The 18,260-nt window shown below is 40.9% G+C and overlaps 29 non-coding genes across 29 annotated transcripts; all 29 read right to left on the minus strand.

Moving 5' to 3' along the window:
* Positions 1–57: 57 nt before the first annotated feature.
* trnah-gug (transfer RNA histidin (anticodon GUG)) lies at positions 58–129 on the minus strand. Its single transcript has one exon. It is a non-coding gene; the product is annotated as a tRNA-His (tRNA).
* A 307-nt stretch (positions 130–436) lies between these two features.
* On the minus strand, positions 437–510 carry trnat-agu (transfer RNA threonine (anticodon AGU)). The gene has a single exon. It is a non-coding gene; the product is annotated as a tRNA-Thr (tRNA).
* Positions 511–1,168: 658 nt separating this feature from the next.
* On the minus strand, positions 1,169–1,240 carry trnah-gug (transfer RNA histidin (anticodon GUG)). The gene has a single exon. It is a non-coding gene; the product is annotated as a tRNA-His (tRNA).
* A 302-nt stretch (positions 1,241–1,542) lies between these two features.
* Positions 1,543–1,616, minus strand: trnat-agu (transfer RNA threonine (anticodon AGU)). The gene has a single exon. It is a non-coding gene; the product is annotated as a tRNA-Thr (tRNA).
* A 658-nt stretch (positions 1,617–2,274) lies between these two features.
* Positions 2,275–2,346, minus strand: trnah-gug (transfer RNA histidin (anticodon GUG)). The gene has a single exon. It is a non-coding gene; the product is annotated as a tRNA-His (tRNA).
* A 307-nt stretch (positions 2,347–2,653) lies between these two features.
* trnat-agu (transfer RNA threonine (anticodon AGU)) lies at positions 2,654–2,727 on the minus strand. Its single transcript has one exon. It is a non-coding gene; the product is annotated as a tRNA-Thr (tRNA).
* Positions 2,728–3,382: 655 nt separating this feature from the next.
* On the minus strand, positions 3,383–3,454 carry trnah-gug (transfer RNA histidin (anticodon GUG)). The gene has a single exon. It is a non-coding gene; the product is annotated as a tRNA-His (tRNA).
* A 307-nt stretch (positions 3,455–3,761) lies between these two features.
* trnat-agu (transfer RNA threonine (anticodon AGU)) lies at positions 3,762–3,835 on the minus strand. The gene has a single exon. It is a non-coding gene; the product is annotated as a tRNA-Thr (tRNA).
* Positions 3,836–4,490: 655 nt separating this feature from the next.
* On the minus strand, positions 4,491–4,562 carry trnah-gug (transfer RNA histidin (anticodon GUG)). Its single transcript has one exon. It is a non-coding gene; the product is annotated as a tRNA-His (tRNA).
* Positions 4,563–4,869: 307 nt separating this feature from the next.
* On the minus strand, positions 4,870–4,943 carry trnat-agu (transfer RNA threonine (anticodon AGU)). Its single transcript has one exon. It is a non-coding gene; the product is annotated as a tRNA-Thr (tRNA).
* Positions 4,944–5,598: 655 nt separating this feature from the next.
* Positions 5,599–5,670, minus strand: trnah-gug (transfer RNA histidin (anticodon GUG)). Its single transcript has one exon. It is a non-coding gene; the product is annotated as a tRNA-His (tRNA).
* Positions 5,671–5,977: 307 nt separating this feature from the next.
* trnat-agu (transfer RNA threonine (anticodon AGU)) lies at positions 5,978–6,051 on the minus strand. The gene has a single exon. It is a non-coding gene; the product is annotated as a tRNA-Thr (tRNA).
* A 655-nt stretch (positions 6,052–6,706) lies between these two features.
* Positions 6,707–6,778, minus strand: trnah-gug (transfer RNA histidin (anticodon GUG)). Its single transcript has one exon. It is a non-coding gene; the product is annotated as a tRNA-His (tRNA).
* A 307-nt stretch (positions 6,779–7,085) lies between these two features.
* trnat-agu (transfer RNA threonine (anticodon AGU)) lies at positions 7,086–7,159 on the minus strand. Its single transcript has one exon. It is a non-coding gene; the product is annotated as a tRNA-Thr (tRNA).
* A 1,033-nt stretch (positions 7,160–8,192) lies between these two features.
* On the minus strand, positions 8,193–8,266 carry trnat-agu (transfer RNA threonine (anticodon AGU)). Its single transcript has one exon. It is a non-coding gene; the product is annotated as a tRNA-Thr (tRNA).
* Positions 8,267–8,922: 656 nt separating this feature from the next.
* On the minus strand, positions 8,923–8,994 carry trnah-gug (transfer RNA histidin (anticodon GUG)). Its single transcript has one exon. It is a non-coding gene; the product is annotated as a tRNA-His (tRNA).
* Positions 8,995–9,301: 307 nt separating this feature from the next.
* Positions 9,302–9,375, minus strand: trnat-agu (transfer RNA threonine (anticodon AGU)). The gene has a single exon. It is a non-coding gene; the product is annotated as a tRNA-Thr (tRNA).
* A 655-nt stretch (positions 9,376–10,030) lies between these two features.
* On the minus strand, positions 10,031–10,102 carry trnah-gug (transfer RNA histidin (anticodon GUG)). Its single transcript has one exon. It is a non-coding gene; the product is annotated as a tRNA-His (tRNA).
* A 307-nt stretch (positions 10,103–10,409) lies between these two features.
* trnat-agu (transfer RNA threonine (anticodon AGU)) lies at positions 10,410–10,483 on the minus strand. Its single transcript has one exon. It is a non-coding gene; the product is annotated as a tRNA-Thr (tRNA).
* Positions 10,484–11,138: 655 nt separating this feature from the next.
* On the minus strand, positions 11,139–11,210 carry trnah-gug (transfer RNA histidin (anticodon GUG)). The gene has a single exon. It is a non-coding gene; the product is annotated as a tRNA-His (tRNA).
* Positions 11,211–11,517: 307 nt separating this feature from the next.
* Positions 11,518–11,591, minus strand: trnat-agu (transfer RNA threonine (anticodon AGU)). Its single transcript has one exon. It is a non-coding gene; the product is annotated as a tRNA-Thr (tRNA).
* A 1,033-nt stretch (positions 11,592–12,624) lies between these two features.
* trnat-agu (transfer RNA threonine (anticodon AGU)) lies at positions 12,625–12,698 on the minus strand. The gene has a single exon. It is a non-coding gene; the product is annotated as a tRNA-Thr (tRNA).
* A 655-nt stretch (positions 12,699–13,353) lies between these two features.
* Positions 13,354–13,425, minus strand: trnah-gug (transfer RNA histidin (anticodon GUG)). Its single transcript has one exon. It is a non-coding gene; the product is annotated as a tRNA-His (tRNA).
* A 307-nt stretch (positions 13,426–13,732) lies between these two features.
* Positions 13,733–13,806, minus strand: trnat-agu (transfer RNA threonine (anticodon AGU)). The gene has a single exon. It is a non-coding gene; the product is annotated as a tRNA-Thr (tRNA).
* A 1,035-nt stretch (positions 13,807–14,841) lies between these two features.
* On the minus strand, positions 14,842–14,915 carry trnat-agu (transfer RNA threonine (anticodon AGU)). Its single transcript has one exon. It is a non-coding gene; the product is annotated as a tRNA-Thr (tRNA).
* Positions 14,916–15,942: 1,027 nt separating this feature from the next.
* Positions 15,943–16,016, minus strand: trnat-agu (transfer RNA threonine (anticodon AGU)). Its single transcript has one exon. It is a non-coding gene; the product is annotated as a tRNA-Thr (tRNA).
* A 656-nt stretch (positions 16,017–16,672) lies between these two features.
* Positions 16,673–16,744, minus strand: trnah-gug (transfer RNA histidin (anticodon GUG)). The gene has a single exon. It is a non-coding gene; the product is annotated as a tRNA-His (tRNA).
* A 307-nt stretch (positions 16,745–17,051) lies between these two features.
* trnat-agu (transfer RNA threonine (anticodon AGU)) lies at positions 17,052–17,125 on the minus strand. The gene has a single exon. It is a non-coding gene; the product is annotated as a tRNA-Thr (tRNA).
* Positions 17,126–18,158: 1,033 nt separating this feature from the next.
* Positions 18,159–18,232, minus strand: trnat-agu (transfer RNA threonine (anticodon AGU)). The gene has a single exon. It is a non-coding gene; the product is annotated as a tRNA-Thr (tRNA).
* Between the last annotated feature and the right edge of the window lie 28 nt (positions 18,233–18,260).

An 18,260-nucleotide genomic window follows, 5' to 3' on the forward strand; every position in this document is an offset into this window, starting at 1 on the left:
TCACACAATACATTTTTACTCGTTCAAAATACAACCTTTTTGGAACTGACATTGCAGTGCCGTGACCCGGATTCGAACCGGGGTTGCTGCGTCCACAACGCAGAGTACTAACCACTATACGATCACGGCTGGCTGCAAGAGCAGCCTTATAGAGCCTACTTATTCTGTGAAAGTGACATGTACAAACTGGCGAAACTCTTTTCATTTGGGTCTCGATAACGAATAAACTGAAGAAGCAGTTGCGCTTTTGACAGTCGGTACGTTTTAACTCATTCAAAAAGTGCCCTTTTTCCGTGACATTGGAATATCTCAATTGCATCCTCCTCACGTCTTCTCTTCTCTCGACTTGCCTAATTCTCTAAACCCATTGGTGAGAAAAGCAGAGTGCCCTCCCCTCTGACCTTCTCCACCAATGTGTACAATGAAATGCTTGAAAAGGTACTGCTGAGATTTGAACTCAGGATCTCCTGTTTACTAGACAGGCACTTTAACCAACTAAGCCACAGCACCCATTGATTTGATGTATGTTGCGTAACTAACACCCACACCGATGTGAATCAAACCAGTCTCATTCATTTAACCTATTTAATCTCTGTCTGGCAAAATCACGTCACAAAACAGATGTCATTTACTAATATTGGAATCGATATGGACACCTTCAATTGTCTAGCAACAGGGTTTGTTAATCTATGTTTTGGGAACCAAAGTGGGCCTGAGCATGTGAGAGCTGGGTAGCGAGATATCAGTAAATATTTGTAACCACATACTATTTATTTTTAATTATGGTCATTCGAGGACAGTACATTTTACATTTCGGTTTCGAGATGAATAAACTCAAGAACCTCTGACATGGATTCTTAAACTATGGTTTGGGACCCAAAGCGGTTATTAACATGTGATAGGTGGGTCGCGAGATATGAGTAAACATTCAGAATCATACACTATTTCTTTAGAATTTCGGTTGTTCGATGACACTACATTTCACATTTGGCTCTCGAGCTTAAAAATTGTAAAATCCTCTGAAACAGCAGACGAATCAGTTAATGTCAGTATTTTACCTATCAGGAGCTGGGGGACTTTGTCCAAAAGCAGAGTTCTTGAGTTTCTTCGCTCACACAATACATTTTTACTCGTTCAAAATACAACCTTTTTGGAACTGACATTGCAGTGCCGTGACCCGGATTCGAACCGGGGTTGCTGCGTCCACAACGCAGAGTACTAACCACTATACGATCACGGCTGGCTGCAAGAGCAGCCTTATAGAGCCTACTTATTCTGTGAACGTGACATGTACAAACTGGCGAAACTCTTTTCATTTTGGTCTCGATAACGAATAAACTGAAGAAGGAGTTGCGCTTTTGACAGTCGGTACGTTTTAACTCATTCAAAAAGTGCCCTTTTTCCGTGACATTGGAATATCTCAATTGCATCCTCCTCACGTCTTCTCTTGACTTGTCTAATTCTCTAAACCCATTGTTGAGAAATGTAGAGTGCCCTCCCCTCGGACCTTCTCCACCAATGTGTACAATGAAATGCTTGAAAAGGTACTGCTGAGATTTGAACTCAGGATCTCCTGTTTACTAGACAGGCACTTTAACCAACTAAGCCACAGCACCCATTTATTTGATGTATGTTGCGTAACTAACACCCACACCGATGTGAATCAAACCAGTCTCATTCATTTAACCTATTTAATCTCTGTCTGTCAAAATGACGTCACAAAACAGATGTCATTTACTAATATTGGAATCGATATGGACACCTTCAATTGTCTAGCAACAGGGTTTGTTAATCTATGTTTTGGGAACCAAAGTGGGCCTGAGCATGTGAGAGCTGGGTAGCGAGATATCAGTAAATATTTGTAACCACATACTATTTATTTTTAATTATGGTCATTCGAGGACAGTACATTTTACATTTCGGTTTCGAGATGAATAAACTCAAGAACCTCTGACATGGATTCTTAAACTATGGTTTGGGACCCAAAGCGGTTATTAACATGTGATAGGTGGGTCGCGAGATATGAGTAAACATTCAGAATCATACACTATTTCTTTAGAATTTCGGTTGTTCGATGACACTACATTTCACATTTGGCTCTCGAGCTTAAAAATTGTAAAATCCTCTGAAACAGCAGACGAATCAGTTAATGTCAGTATTTTACCTATCAGGAGCTGGGGGACTTTGTCCAAAAGCAGAGTTCTTGAGTTTCTTCGCTCACACAATACATTTTTACTCGTTCAAAATACAACCTTTTTGGAACTGACATTGCAGTGCCGTGACCCGGATTCGAACCGGGGTTGCTGCGTCCACAACGCAGAGTACTAACCACTATACGATCACGGCTGGCTGCAAGAGCAGCCTTATAGAGCCTACTTATTCTGTGAACGTGACATGTACAAACTGGCGAAACTCTTTTCATTTTGGTCTCGATAACGAATAAACTGAAGAAGGAGTTGCGCTTTTGACAGTCGGTACGTTTTAACTCATTCAAAAAGTGCCCTTTTTACGTGACATTGAAATATCTCAATTACATCCTCCTCACGTCTTCTCTTCTCTCGACTTGCCTAATTCTCTAAACCCATTGGTGAGAAAAGCAGAGTGCCCTCCCTTCTGACCTTCTCCACCAATGTGTACAATGAAATGCTTGAAAAGGTACTGCTGAGATTTGAACTCAGGATCTCCTGTTTACTAGACAGGCACTTTAACCAACTAAGCCACGGCACCCATTGATTTGATGTATGTTGCGTAACTAACACCCACACCGATGTGAATCAAACCAGTCTCATTCATTTAACCCATTTCACTGTCTGGCAAAATCACGTCACAAAACAGATGTCATTTACTAATATTGGAATCGATATGGACACCTTCAATTGTCTAGCAACAGGGTTTGTTAATCTATGTTTTGGGAACCAAAGTGGGCCTGAGCATGTGAGAGCTGGGTAGCGAGATATCAGTAAATATTTGTAACCACATACTATTTATTTTTAATTATGGTCATTCGAGGACAGTACATTTTACATTTCGGTTTCGAGATGAATAAACTCAAGAACCTCTGACATGGATTCTTAAACTATGGTTTGGGACCCAAAGCGGTTATTAACATGTGATAGGTGGGTCGCGAGATATGAGTAAACATTCAGAATCATACACTATTTCTTTAGAATTTCGGTTGTTCGATGACACTACATTTCACATTTGGCTCTCGAGCTTAAAAATTGTAAAATCCTCTGAAACAGCAGACGAATCAGTTAATGTCAGTATTTTACCTATCAGGAGCTGGGGGACTTTGTCCAAAAGCAGAGTTCTTGAGTTTCTTCGCTCACACAATACATTTTTACTCGTTCAAAATACAACCTTTTTGGAACTGACATTGCAGTGCCGTGACCCGGATTCGAACCGGGGTTGCTGCGTCCACAACGCAGAGTACTAACCACTATACGATCACGGCTGGCTGCAAGAGCAGCCTTATAGAGCCTACTTATTCTGTGAACGTGACATGTACAAACTGGCGAAACTCTTTTCATTTTGGTCTCGATAACGAATAAACTGAAGAAGGAGTTGCGCTTTTGACAGTCGGTACGTTTTAACTCATTCAAAAAGTGCCCTTTTTACGTGACATTGAAATATCTCAATTACATCCTCCTCACGTCTTCTCTTCTCTCGACTTGCCTAATTCTCTAAACCCATTGGTGAGAAAAGCAGAGTGCCCTCCCTTCTGACCTTCTCCACCAATGTGTACAATGAAATGCTTGAAAAGGTACTGCTGAGATTTGAACTCAGGATCTCCTGTTTACTAGACAGGCACTTTAACCAACTAAGCCACAGCACCCATTGATTTGATGTATGTTGCGTAACTAACACCCACACCGATGTGAATCAAACCAGTCTCATTCATTTAACCCATTTCACTGTCTGGCAAAATCACGTCACAAAACAGATGTCATTTACTAATATTGGAATCGATATGGACACCTTCAATTGTCTAGCAACAGGGTTTGTTAATCTATGTTTTGGGAACCAAAGTGGGCCTGAGCATGTGAGAGTTGGGTAGCGAGATATCAGTAAATATTTGTAACCACATACTATTTATTTTTAATTATGGTCATTCGAGGACAGTACATTTTACATTTCGGTTTCGAGATGAATAAACTCAAGAACCTCTGACATGGATTCTTAAACTATGGTTTGGGACCCAAAGCGGTTATTAACATGTGATAGGTGGGTCGCGAGATATGAGTAAACATTCAGAATCATACACTATTTCTTTAGAATTTCGGTTGTTCGATGACACTACATTTCACATTTGGCTCTCGAGCTTAAAAATTGTAAAATCCTCTGAAACAGCAGACGAATCAGTTAATGTCAGTATTTTACCTATCAGGAGCTGGGGGACTTTGTCCAAAAGCAGAGTTCTTGAGTTTCTTCGCTCACACAATACATTTTTACTCGTTCAAAATACAACCTTTTTGGAACTGACATTGCAGTGCCGTGACCCGGATTCGAACCGGGGTTGCTGCGTCCACAACGCAGAGTACTAACCACTATACGATCACGGCTGGCTGCAAGAGCAGCCTTATAGAGCCTACTTATTCTGTGAACGTGACATGTACAAACTGGCGAAACTCTTTTCATTTTGGTCTCGATAACGAATAAACTGAAGAAGGAGTTGCGCTTTTGACAGTCGGTACGTTTTAACTCATTCAAAAAGTGCCCTTTTTACGTGACATTGAAATATCTCAATTACATCCTCCTCACGTCTTCTCTTCTCTCGACTTGCCTAATTCTCTAAACCCATTGGTGAGAAAAGCAGAGTGCCCTCCCTTCTGACCTTCTCCACCAATGTGTACAATGAAATGCTTGAAAAGGTACTGCTGAGATTTGAACTCAGGATCTCCTGTTTACTAGACAGGCACTTTAACCAACTAAGCCACGGCACCCATTGATTTGATGTATGTTGCGTAACTAACACCCACACCGATGTGAATCAAACCAGTCTCATTCATTTAACCCATTTCACTGTCTGGCAAAATCACGTCACAAAACAGATGTCATTTACTAATATTGGAATCGATATGGACACCTTCAATTGTCTAGCAACAGGGTTTGTTAATCTATGTTTTGGGAACCAAAGTGGGCCTGAGCATGTGAGAGCTGGGTAGCGAGATATCAGTAAATATTTGTAACCACATACTATTTATTTTTAATTATGGTCATTCGAGGACAGTACATTTTACATTTCGGTTTCGAGATGAATAAACTCAAGAACCTCTGACATGGATTCTTAAACTATGGTTTGGGACCCAAAGCGGTTATTAACATGTGATAGGTGGGTCGCGAGATATGAGTAAACATTCAGAATCATACACTATTTCTTTAGAATTTCGGTTGTTCGATGACACTACATTTCACATTTGGCTCTCAAGCTTAAAAATTGTAAAATCCTCTGAAACAGCAGACGAATCAGTTAATGTCAGTATTTTACCTATCAGGAGCTGGGGGACTTTGTCCAAAAGCAGAGTTCTTGAGTTTCTTCGCTCACACAATACATTTTTACTCGTTCAAAATACAACCTTTTTGGAACTGACATTGCAGTGCCGTGACCCGGATTCGAACCGGGGTTGCTGCGTCCACAACGCAGAGTACTAACCACTATACGATCACAGCTGGCTGCAAGAGCAGCCTTATAGAGCCTACTTATTCTGTGAACGTGACATGTAAAAACTGGCGAAACTCTTTTCATTTTGGTCTCGATAACGAATAAACTGAAGAAGGAGTTGCGCTTTTGACAGTCGGTACGTTTTAACTCATTCAAAAAGTGCCCTTTTTACGTGACATTGAAATATCTCAATTACATCCTCCTCACGTCTTCTCTTCTCTCGACTTGCCTAATTCTCTAAACCCATTGGTGAGAAAAGCAGAGTGCCCTCCCTTCTGACCTTCTCCACCAATGTGTACAATGAAATGCTTGAAAAGGTACTGCTGAGATTTGAACTCAGGATCTCCTGTTTACTAGACAGGCACTTTAACCAACTAAGCCACAGCACCCATTGATTTGATGTATGTTGCGTAACTAACACCCACACCGATGTGAATCAAACCAGTCTCATTCATTTAACCCATTTCACTGTCTGGCAAAATCACGTCACAAAACAGATGTCATTTACTAATATTGGAATCGATATGGACACCTTCAATTGTCTAGCAACAGGGTTTGTTAATCTATGTTTTGGGAACCAAAGTGGGCCTGAGCATGTGAGAGTTGGGTAGCGAGATATCAGTAAATATTTGTAACCACATACTATTTATTTTTAATTATGGTCATTCGAGGACAGTACATTTTACATTTCGGTTTCGAGATGAATAAACTCAAGAACCTCTGACATGGATTCTTAAACTATGGTTTGGGACCCAAAGCGGTTATTAACATGTGATAGGTGGGTCGCGAGATATGAGTAAACATTCAGAATCATACACTATTTCTTTAGAATTTCGGTTGTTCGATGACACTACATTTCACATTTGGCTCTCGAGCTTAAAAATTGTAAAATCCTCTGAAACAGCAGACGAATCAGTTAATGTCAGTATTTTACCTATCAGGAGCTGGGGGACTTTGTCCAAAAGCAGAGTTCTTGAGTTTCTTCGCTCACACAATACATTTTTACTCGTTCAAAATACAACCTTTTTGGAACTGACATTGCAGTGCCGTGACCCGGATTCGAACCGGGGTTGCTGCGTCCACAACGCAGAGTACTAACCACTATACGATCACGGCTGGCTGCAAGAGCAGCCTTATAGAGCCTACTTATTCTGTGAACGTGACATGTACAAACTGGCGAAACTCTTTTCATTTTGGTCTCGATAACGAATAAACTGAAGAAGGAGTTGCGCTTTTGACAGTCGGTACGTTTTAACTCATTCAAAAAGTGCCCTTTTTACGTGACATTGAAATATCTCAATTACATCCTCCTCACGTCTTCTCTTCTCTCGACTTGCCTAATTCTCTAAACCCATTGGTGAGAAAAGCAGAGTGCCCTCCCTTCTGACCTTCTCCACCAATGTGTACAATGAAATGCTTGAAAAGGTACTGCTGAGATTTGAACTCAGGATCTCCTGTTTACTAGACAGGCACTTTAACCAACTAAGCCACGGCACCCATTGATTTGATGTATGTTGCGTAACTAACACCCACACCGATGTGAATCAAACCAGTCTCATTCATTTAACCCATTTCACTGTCTGGCAAAATCACGTCACAAAACAGATGTCATTTACTAATATTGGAATCGATATGGACACCTTCAATTGTCTAGCAACAGGGTTTGTTAATCTATGTTTTGGGAACCAAAGTGGGCCTGAGCATGTGAGAGCTGGGTAGCGAGATATCAGTAAATATTTGTAACCACATACTATTTATTTTTAATTATGGTCATTCGAGGACAGTACATTTTACATTTCGGTTTCGAGATGAATAAACTCAAGAACCTCTGACATGGATTCTTAAACTATGGTTTGGGACCCAAAGCGGTTATTAACATGTGATAGGTGGGTCGCGAGATATGCGTAAACATTCAGAATCATACACTATTTCTTTAGAATTTCGGTTGTTCGATGACACTACATTTCACATTTGGCTCTCGAGCTTAAAAATTGTAAAATCCTCTGAAACAGCAGACGAATCAGTTAATGTAAGTATTTTACCTATCATGAGCTGGGGGACTTTGTCCAAAAGCAGAGTTCTTGAGTTTCTTCGCTCACACAATACGTTTTTACTCGTTCAAAATACAACCCTTTTGAACTGACATTGCAGTGCCGTAAACCGGGTTCAAACCAGGGTTGCTGCAGCCACAACGCAGAGTACTAACCATTATACGATCATGGCTGGCTGCAAGAGCAACCTTATAGAGCCAACTTATTCTGTGAAAGTGACATGTACAACCTGGCGAGACTCTTTTCAGTTGGGTGTCGATAACGAATAAACTGAAGAAGCAGTTACGCTTTTGACAGTCGGTATGTTTTAACTCATTCAAAAAGAGCCCTTTTTCCGTGACAATGGAATATCTCAATTGCATCCTCCTCACGTCTTCTCTTCTCTCGACTTGCCTAATTCTCTAAACCCATTGGTGAGAAAAGCAGAGTGCCCTCCCATCTGACCTTCTCCGCCAATGTGTACAATGAAATGCTTGAAAAGGTACTGCTGAGATTTGAACACAGGATGTCCTGTTTACTAGACAGGCGCTTTAACCAACTAAGCCACAGCACCCGTTGATTTGATGTATGTTGCGTAACTAACACCCACACCGATGTGAATCAAACCAGTCTCATTCATTTAACCCATTTCACTGTCTGGCAAAATCACATCACAAAACAGATGTCATTTACCAATATTGGAATCGATATGGACACCTTCAATTGTCTAGCAACAGGATTTGTTAAGCTATGTTTTGGGAACCAAAGTGGGCCTGAGCATGTGAGAGGTGGGTAGCGAGATATCAGTAAATATTTGTAATCACATACTATTTCTTTTTAATTATGGTCATTCGAGGACAGTACATTTTACATTTGGGATTTCGAGATGAATAACCTCAAGAACCTCTGACATGGATTCTTAAACTATGGTTTGGGACCCAAAGCGGTTATTAACATGTGATAGGTGGGTCGCGAGATATGCGTAAACATTCAGAATCATACACTATTTCTTTAGAATTTCGGTTGTTCGATGACACTACATTTCACATTTGGCTCTCGAGCTTACAAATGGTAAAATCCTCTGAAACAGCAGACGAATGAGTTAATGTAAGTATTTTACCTATCATGAGCTGGGGGACTTTGTCCAAAAGCAGAGTTCTTGAGTTTCTTCGCTCACACAATACATTTTTACTCGTTCAAAATACAACCTTTTTGGAACTGACATTGCAGTGCCGTGACCCGGATTCGAACCGGGGTTGCTGCGTCCACAACGCAGAGTACTAACCACTATACGATCACGGCTGGCTGCAAGAGCAGCCTTATAGAGCCTACTTATTCTGTGAAAGTGACATGTACAAACTGGCGAAACTCTTTTCATTTTGGTCTCGATAACGAATAAACTGAAGAAGCAGTTGCGCCTTTGACAGTCGGTACGTTTTAACTCATTCAAAAAGTGCCCTTTTTCCGTGACATTGGAATATCTCAATTACATCCTCCTCACGTCTTCTCTTCTCTCGACTTGCCTAATTCTCTAAACCCATTGGTGAGAAAAGCAGAGTGCCCTCCCTTCTGACCTTCTCCACCAATGTGTACAATGAAATGCTTGAAAAGGTACTGCTGAGATTTGAACTCAGGATCTCCTGTTTACTAGACAGGCACTTTAACCAACTAAGCCACGGCACCCATTGATTTGATGTATGTTGCGTAACTAACACCCACACCGATGTGAATCAAACCAGTCTCATTCATTTAACCCATTTCACTGTCTGGCAAAATCACGTCACAAAACAGATGTCATTTACTAATATTGGAATCGATATGGACACCTTCAATTGTCTAGCAACAGGGTTTGTTAATCTATGTTTTGGGAACCAAAGTGGGCCTGAGCATGTGAGAGCTGGGTAGCGAGATATCAGTAAATATTTGTAACCACATACTATTTATTTTTAATTATGGTCATTCGAGGACAGTACATTTTACATTTTGGTTTCGAGATGAATAAACTCAAGAACCTCTGACATGGATTCTTAAACTATGGTTTGGGACCCAAAGCGGTTATTAACATGTGATAGGTGGGTCGCGAGATATGAGTAAACATTCAGAATCATACACTATTTCTTTAGAATTTCGGTTGTTCGATGACACTACATTTCACATTTGGCTCTCAAGCTTAAAAATTGTAAAATCCTCTGAAACAGCAGACGAATCAGTTAATGTCAGTATTTTACCTATCAGGAGCTGGGGGACTTTGTCCAAAAGCAGAGTTCTTGAGTTTCTTCGCTCACACAATACATTTTTACTCGTTCAAAATACAACCTTTTTGGAACTGACATTGCAGTGCCGTGACCCGGATTCGAACCGGGGTTGCTGCGTCCACAACGCAGAGTACTAACCACTATACGATCACAGCTGGCTGCAAGAGCAGCCTTATAGAGCCTACTTATTCTGTGAACGTGACATGTAAAAACTGGCGAAACTCTTTTCATTTTGGTCTCGATAACGAATAAACTGAAGAAGGAGTTGCGCTTTTGACAGTCGGTACGTTTTAACTCATTCAAAAAGTGCCCTTTTTACGTGACATTGAAATATCTCAATTACATCCTCCTCACGTCTTCTCTTCTCTCGACTTGCCTAATTCTCTAAACCCATTGGTGAGAAAAGCAGAGTGCCCTCCCTTCTGACCTTCTCCACCAATGTGTACAATGAAATGCTTGAAAAGGTACTGCTGAGATTTGAACTCAGGATCTCCTGTTTACTAGACAGGCACTTTAACCAACTAAGCCACAGCACCCATTGATTTGATGTATGTTGCGTAACTAACACCCACACCGATGTGAATCAAACCAGTCTCATTCATTTAACCCATTTCACTGTCTGGCAAAATCACGTCACAAAACAGATGTCATTTACTAATATTGGAATCGATATGGACACCTTCAATTGTCTAGCAACAGGGTTTGTTAATCTATGTTTTGGGAACCAAAGTGGGCCTGAGCATGTGAGAGTTGGGTAGCGAGATATCAGTAAATATTTGTAACCACATACTATTTATTTTTAATTATGGTCATTCGAGGACAGTACATTTTACATTTCGGTTTCGAGATGAATAAACTCAAGAACCTCTGACATGGATTCTTAAACTATGGTTTGGGACCCAAAGCGGTTATTAACATGTGATAGGTGGGTCGCGAGATATGAGTAAACATTCAGAATCATACACTATTTCTTTAGAATTTCGGTTGTTCGATGACACTACATTTCACATTTGGCTCTCGAGCTTAAAAATTGTAAAATCCTCTGAAACAGCAGACGAATCAGTTAATGTCAGTATTTTACCTATCAGGAGCTGGGGGACTTTGTCCAAAAGCAGAGTTCTTGAGTTTCTTCGCTCACACAATACATTTTTACTCGTTCAAAATACAACCTTTTTGGAACTGACATTGCAGTGCCGTGACCCGGATTCGAACCGGGGTTGCTGCGTCCACAACGCAGAGTACTAACCACTATACGATCACGGCTGGCTGCAAGAGCAGCCTTATAGAGCCTACTTATTCTGTGAACGTGACATGTACAAACTGGCGAAACTCTTTTCATTTTGGTCTCGATAACGAATAAACTGAAGAAGGAGTTGCGCTTTTGACAGTCGGTACGTTTTAACTCATTCAAAAAGTGCCCTTTTTACGTGACATTGGAATATCTCAATTACATCCTCCTCACGTCTTCTCTTCTCTCGACTTGCCTAATTCTCTAAACCCATTGGTGAGAAAAGCAGAGTGCCCTCCCTTCTGACCTTCTCCACCAATGTGTACAATGAAATGCTTGAAAAGGTACTGCTGAGATTTGAACTCAGGATCTCCTGTTTACTAGACAGGCACTTTAACCAACTAAGCCACAGCACCCATTGATTTGATGTATGTTGCGTAACTAACACCCACACCGATGTGAATCAAACCAGTCTCATTCATTTAACCCATTTCACTGTCTGGCAAAATCACGTCACAAAACAGATGTCATTTACTAATATTGGAATCGATATGGACACCTTCAATTGTCTAGCAACAGGGTTTGTTAATCTATGTTTTGGGAACCAAAGTGGGCCTGAGCATGTGAGAGCTGGGTAGCGAGATATCAGTAAATATTTGTAACCACATACTATTTATTTTTAATTATGGTCATTCGAGGACAGTACATTTTACATTTCGGTTTCGAGATGAATAAACTCAAGAACCTCTGACATGGATTCTTAAACTATGGTTTGGGACCCAAAGCGGTTATTAACATGTGATAGGTGGGTCGCGAGATATGCGTAAACATTCAGAATCATACACTATTTCTTTAGAATTTCGGTTGTTCGATGACACTACATTTCACATTTGGCTCTCGAGCTTAAAAATGGTAAAATCCTCTGAAACAGCAGACGAATCAGTTAATGTAAGTATTTTACCAATCATGAGCTGGGGGACTTTGTCCAAAAGCAGAGTTCTTGAGTTTCTTCGCTCACACAATACGTTTTTACTCGTTCAAAATACAACCCTTTTGAACTGACATTGCAGTGCCGTAAACCGGGTTCAAACCAGGGTTGCTGCAGCCACAACGCAGAGTACTAACCATTATACGATCATGGCTGGCTGCAAGAGCAACCTTATAGAGCCAACTTATTCTGTGAAAGTGACATGTACAACCTGGCGAGACTCTTTTCAGTTGGGTGTCGATAACGAATAAACTGAAGAAGCAGTTACGCTTTTGACAGTCGGTACGTTTTAACTCATTCAAAAAGAGCCCTTTTTCCGTGACAATGGAATATCTCAATTGCATCCTCCTCACGTCTTCTCTTCTCTCGACTTGCCTAATTCTCTAAACCCATTGGTGAGAAAAGCAGAGTGCCCTCCCATCTGACCTTCTCCGCCAATGTGTACAATGAAATGCTTGAAAAGGTACTGCTGAGATTTGAACTCAGGATCTCCTGTTTACTAGACAGGCGCTTTAACCAACTAAGCCACAGCACCCGTTGATTTGATGTATGTTGCGTAACTAACACCCACACCGATGTGAATCAAACCAGTCTCATTCATTTAACCCATTTCACTGTCTGGCAAAATCACGTCACAAAACAGATGTCATTTACCAATATTGGAATCGATATGGACACCTTCAATTGTCTAGCAACAGGATTTGTTAAGCTATGTTTTGGGAACCAAAGTGGGCCTGAGCATGTGAGAGGTGGGTAGCGAGATATCAGTAAATATTTGTAATCACATACTATTTCTTTTTAATTATGGTCATTCGAGGACAGTACATTTTACATTTGGGATTCGAGATGAATAACCTCAAGAACCTCTGACATGGATTCTTAAACTATGGTTTGGGACCCAAAGCGGTTATTAACATGTGATAGGTGGGTCGCGAGATATGAGTAAACATTCAGAATCATACACTATTTCTTTAGAATTTCGGTTGTTCGATGACACTACATTTCACATTTGGCTCTCGAGCTTACAAATTGTAAAATCCTCTGAAACAGCAGACGAATCAGTTAATGTAAGTATTTTACCTATCATGAGCTGGGGGACTTTGTCCAAAAGCAGAGTTCTTGAGTTTCTTCGCTCACACAATACATTTTTACTCGTTCAAAATACAACCTTTTTGGAACTGACATTGCAGTGCCGTGACCCGGATTCGAACCGGGGTTGCTGCGTCCACAACGCAGAGTACTAACCACTATACGATCACGGCTGGCTGCAAGAGCAGCCTTATAGAGCCTACTTATTCTGTGAAAGTGACATGTACAAACTGGCGAAACTCTTTTCATTTTGGTCTCGATAACGAATAAACTGAAGAAGCAGTTGCGCTTTTGACAGTCGGTACGTTTTAACTCATTCAAAAAGTGCCCTTTTTCCGTGACATTGGAATATCTCAATTGCATCCTCCTCACGTCTTCTCTTCTCTCGACTTGCCTAATTCTCTAAACCCATTGGTGAGAAAAGCAGAGTGCCCTCCCTTCTGACCTTCTCCACCAATGTGTACAATGAAATGCTTGAAAAGGTACTGCTGAGATTTGAACTCAGGATCTCCTGTTTACTAGACAGGCACTTTAACCAACTAAGCCACAGCACCCGTTGATTTGATGTATGTTGCGTAACCAACACCCACACCGATGTGAATCAAACCAGTCTCATTCATTTAACCCATTTCACTGTCTGGCAAAATCACGTCACAAAACAGATGTCATTTACCAATATTGGAATCGATATGGACACCTTCAATTGTCTAGCAACAGGATTTGTTAAGCTATGTTTTGGGAACCAAAGTGGGCCTGAGCATGTGAGAGGTGGGTAGCGAGATATCAGTAAATATTTGTAATCACATATTATTTCTTTTTAATTATAGTCATTCGAGGACAGTACATTTTACATTTGGGTTTCGAGATGAATAAACTCAAGAACCTCTGACATGGATTCTTAAACTATGGTTTGGGACCCAAAGCGGTTATTAACATGTGATAGGTGGGTCGCGAGATATGAGTAAACATTCAGAATCATACACTATTTCTTTAGAATTTCGGTTGTTCGATGACACTACATTTCACATTTGGCTCTCGAGCTTAAACATGGTAAAATCCTCTGAAACAGCAGACGAATCAGTTAATGTAAGTATTTTACCTATCATGAGCTGGGGGACTTTGTCCAAAAGCAGAGTTCTTGAGTTTCTTCGCTCACACAATACGTTTTTACTCGTTCAAAATACAACCTTTTTGGAACTGACATTGCAGTGCCGTGACCGGGATTCGAACCGGGGTTGCTGCAGTCCACAACGCAGAGTACTAACCACTATACGATCACGGCTGGCTGCAAGAGCAGCCTTATAGAGCCTACTTATTCTGTGAAAGTGACGTGTACAACCTGGCGAAACTCTTTTCATTTGGGTCTCGATAACGAATAAACTGAAGAAGCAGTTGCGCTTTTGACAGTCGGTACGTTTTAACTCATTCAAAAAGTGCCCTTTTTCCGTGACATTGGAATATCTCAATTGCATCCTCCTCACGTCTTCTCTTCTCTCGACTTGCCTAATTCTCTAAACCCATTGGTGAGAAAAGCAGAGTGCCCTCCCTTCTGACCTTCTCCACCAATGTGTACAATGAAATGCTTGAAAAGGTACTGCTGAGATTTGAACTCAGGATCTCCTGTTTACTAGACAGGCACTTTAACCAACTAAGCCACAGCACCCGTTGATTTGATGTATGTTGCGTAACTAACACCCACACCGATGTGAATCAAACCAGTCTCATTCATTTAACCCATTTCACTGTCTGGCAAAATCACGTCACAAAACAGATGTCATTTACTAATATTGGAATCGATATGGACACCTTCAATTGTCTAGCAACAGGGTTTGTTAAGCTATGTTTTGGGAACCAAAGTGGGCCTGAGCATGTGAGAGGTGGGTAGCGAGATATCAGTAAATATTTGTAATCACATACTATTTCTTTTTAATTATGGTCATTCGAGGACAGTACATTTTACATTTCGGTTTCGAGATGAATAAACTCAAGAACCTCTGACATGGATTCTTAAACTATGGTTTGGGACCCAAAGCGGTTATTAACATGTGATAGGTGGGTCGCGAGATATGAGTAAACATTCAGAATCATACACTATTTCTTTAGAATTTCGGTTGTTCGATGACACTACATTTCACATTTGGCTCTCGAGCTTAAAAATTGTAAAATCCTCTGAAACAGCAGACGAATCAGTTAATGTAAGTATTTTACCTATCATGAGCTGGGGGACTTTGTCCAAAAGCAGAGTTCTTGAGTTTCTTTGCTCACACAATAAGTTTTTACTCGTTCAAAATACAACCCTTTTGAACTGACATTGCAGTGCCGTAACCGGGTTCAAACCAGGGTTGCTGCAGCCACAACGCAGAGTACTAACCATTATACGATCATGGCTGGCTGCAAGAGCAGCCTTATAGAGCCAACTTATTCTGTGAAAGTGACATGTACAACCTGGCGAGACTCTTTTCAGTTGGGTGTCGATAACGAATAAACTGAAGAAGGAGTTGCGCTTTTGACAGTCGGTACGTTTTAACTCATTCAAAAAGTGCCCTTTTTCCGTGACATTGGAATATCTCAATTACATCCTCCTCACGTCTTCTCTCGACTTGCCTAATTCTCTAAACCCATTGGTGAGAAAAGCAGAGTGCCCTCCCTTCTGACCTTCTCCACCAATGTGTACAATGAAATGCTTGAAAAGGTACTGCTGAGATTTGAACTCAGGATCTCCTGTTTACTAGACAGGCACTTTAACCAACTAAGCCACAGCACCCGTTGATTTGATGTATGTTGCGTAACTAACACCCACACCGATGTGAATCAAACCAGTCTCATTCATTTAACCCATTTCACTGTCTGGCAAAATCACGTCACAAAACAGATGTCATTTACTAATATTGGAATCGATATGGACACCTTCAATTGTCTAGCAACAGGGTTTGTTAAGCTATGTTTTGGGAACCAAAGTGGGCCTGAGCATGTGAGAGGTGGGTAGCGACATATCAGTAAATATTTGTAATCACATACTATTTCTTTTTAATTATGGTCATTCGAGGACAGTACATTTTACATTTGGGATTCGAGATGAATAACCTCAAGAACCTCTGACATGGATTCTTAAACTATGGTTTGGGACCCAAAGCGGTTATTAACATGTGATAGGTGGGTCGCGAGATATGAGTAAACATTCAGAATCATACACTATTTCTTTAGAATTTCGGTTGTTCGATGATACTACAATTCACATTTGGCTCTCGAGCTTAAAAATTGTAAAATCCTCTGGAACAGCAGACGAATCAGTTAATGTAAGTATTTTACCTATCATGAGCTGGGGGACTTTGTCCAAAAGCAGAGTTCTTGAGTTTCTTCGCTCACACAATACGTTTTTACTCGTTCAAAATACAATCCTTTTTGGAGGTGACATTGCAGTGCCGTGACCCGGATTCGAACCGGGGTTTCTGCGTCCACAACGCAGAGTACTAACCACTATACGATCACGGCTGGCTGCAAGAGCAGCCTTATAGAGCCTACTTATTCTGTGAAAGTGACGTGTACAACCTGGCGAAACTCTTCTCATTTGGGTCTCGATAACGAATAAACTGAAGAAGCAGTTGCGCCTTTGACAGTCGGTACGTTTTAACTCATTCAAAAAGAGCCCTTTTTCCGTGACAATGGAATATCTCAATTGCATCCTCCTCACGTCTTCTCTTCTCTCGACTTGCCTAATTCTCTAAACCCATTGGTGAGAAAAGCAGAGTGCCCTCCCTTCTGACCTTCTCCACCAATGTGTACAATGAAATGCTTGAAAAGGTACTGCTGAGATTTGAACTCAGGATCTCCTGTTTACTAGACAGGCACTTTAACCAACTAAGCCACAGCACCCGTTGATTTGACGTATGTTGCGTAACTAACACCCACACCGATGTGAATCAAACCAGTCTCATTCATTTAACCCATTTCACTGTCTGGCAAAATCACGTCACAAAACAGATGTCATTTACTAATATTGGAATCGATATGGACACCTTCAATTGTCTAGCAACAGGGTTTGTTAAGCTATGTTTTGGGAACCAAAGTGGGCCTGAGCATGTGAGAGGTGGGTAGCGAGATATCAGTAAATATTTGTAATCACATACTATTTATTTTTAATTATGGTCATTCGAGGACAGTACATTTTACATTTGGGTTTCGAGATGAATAAACTCAAGAACCTCTGACATGGATTCTTAAACTATGGTTTGGGACCCAAAGCGGTTATTAACATGTGATAGGTGGGTCGCGAGATATGAGTAAACATTCAGAATCATACACTATTTCTTTAGAATTTCGGTTGTTCGATGACACTACATTTCACATTTGGCTCTCGAGCTTAAAAATTGTAAAATCCTCTGAAACAGCAGACGAATCAGTTAATGTAAGTATTTTACCTATCATGAGCTGGGGGACTTTGTCCAAAAGCAGAGTTCTTGAGTTTCTTCGCTCACACAATACGTTTTTACTCGTTCAAAATACAACCCTTTTGAACTGACATTGCAGTGCCGTAACCCGGGTTCAAACCAGGGTTGCTGCAGCCACAACGCAGAGTACTAACCATTATACGATCATGGCTGGCTGCAAGAGCAGCCTTATAGAGCCTACTTATTCTGTGAAAGTGACATGTACAACCTGGCGAGACTCTTTTCATTTGGGTCTCGATAACGAATAAACTGAAGAAGCAGTTGCGCTTTTGACAGTCGGTACGTTTTAACTCATTCAAAAAGTGCCCTTTTTCCGTGACATTGGAATATCTCAATTGCATCCTCCTCACGTCTTCTCTTCTCTCGACTTGCCTAATTCTCTAAACCCATTGGTGAGAAAAGCAGAGTGCCCTCCCATCTGACCTTCTCCACCAATGTGTACAATGAAATGCTTGAAAAGGTACTGCTGAGATTTGAACTCAGGATCTCCTGTTTACTAGACAGGCGCTTTAACCAACTAAGCCACAGCACCCGTTGATTTGATGTATGTTGCGTAACCA

Source organism: Salmo salar, chromosome 13 (genome assembly GCF_965601325.2).
Source record: "Salmo salar chromosome 13, fSalSal1, whole genome shotgun sequence".
NCBI lineage: Eukaryota > Metazoa > Chordata > Actinopteri > Salmoniformes > Salmonidae > Salmo > Salmo salar.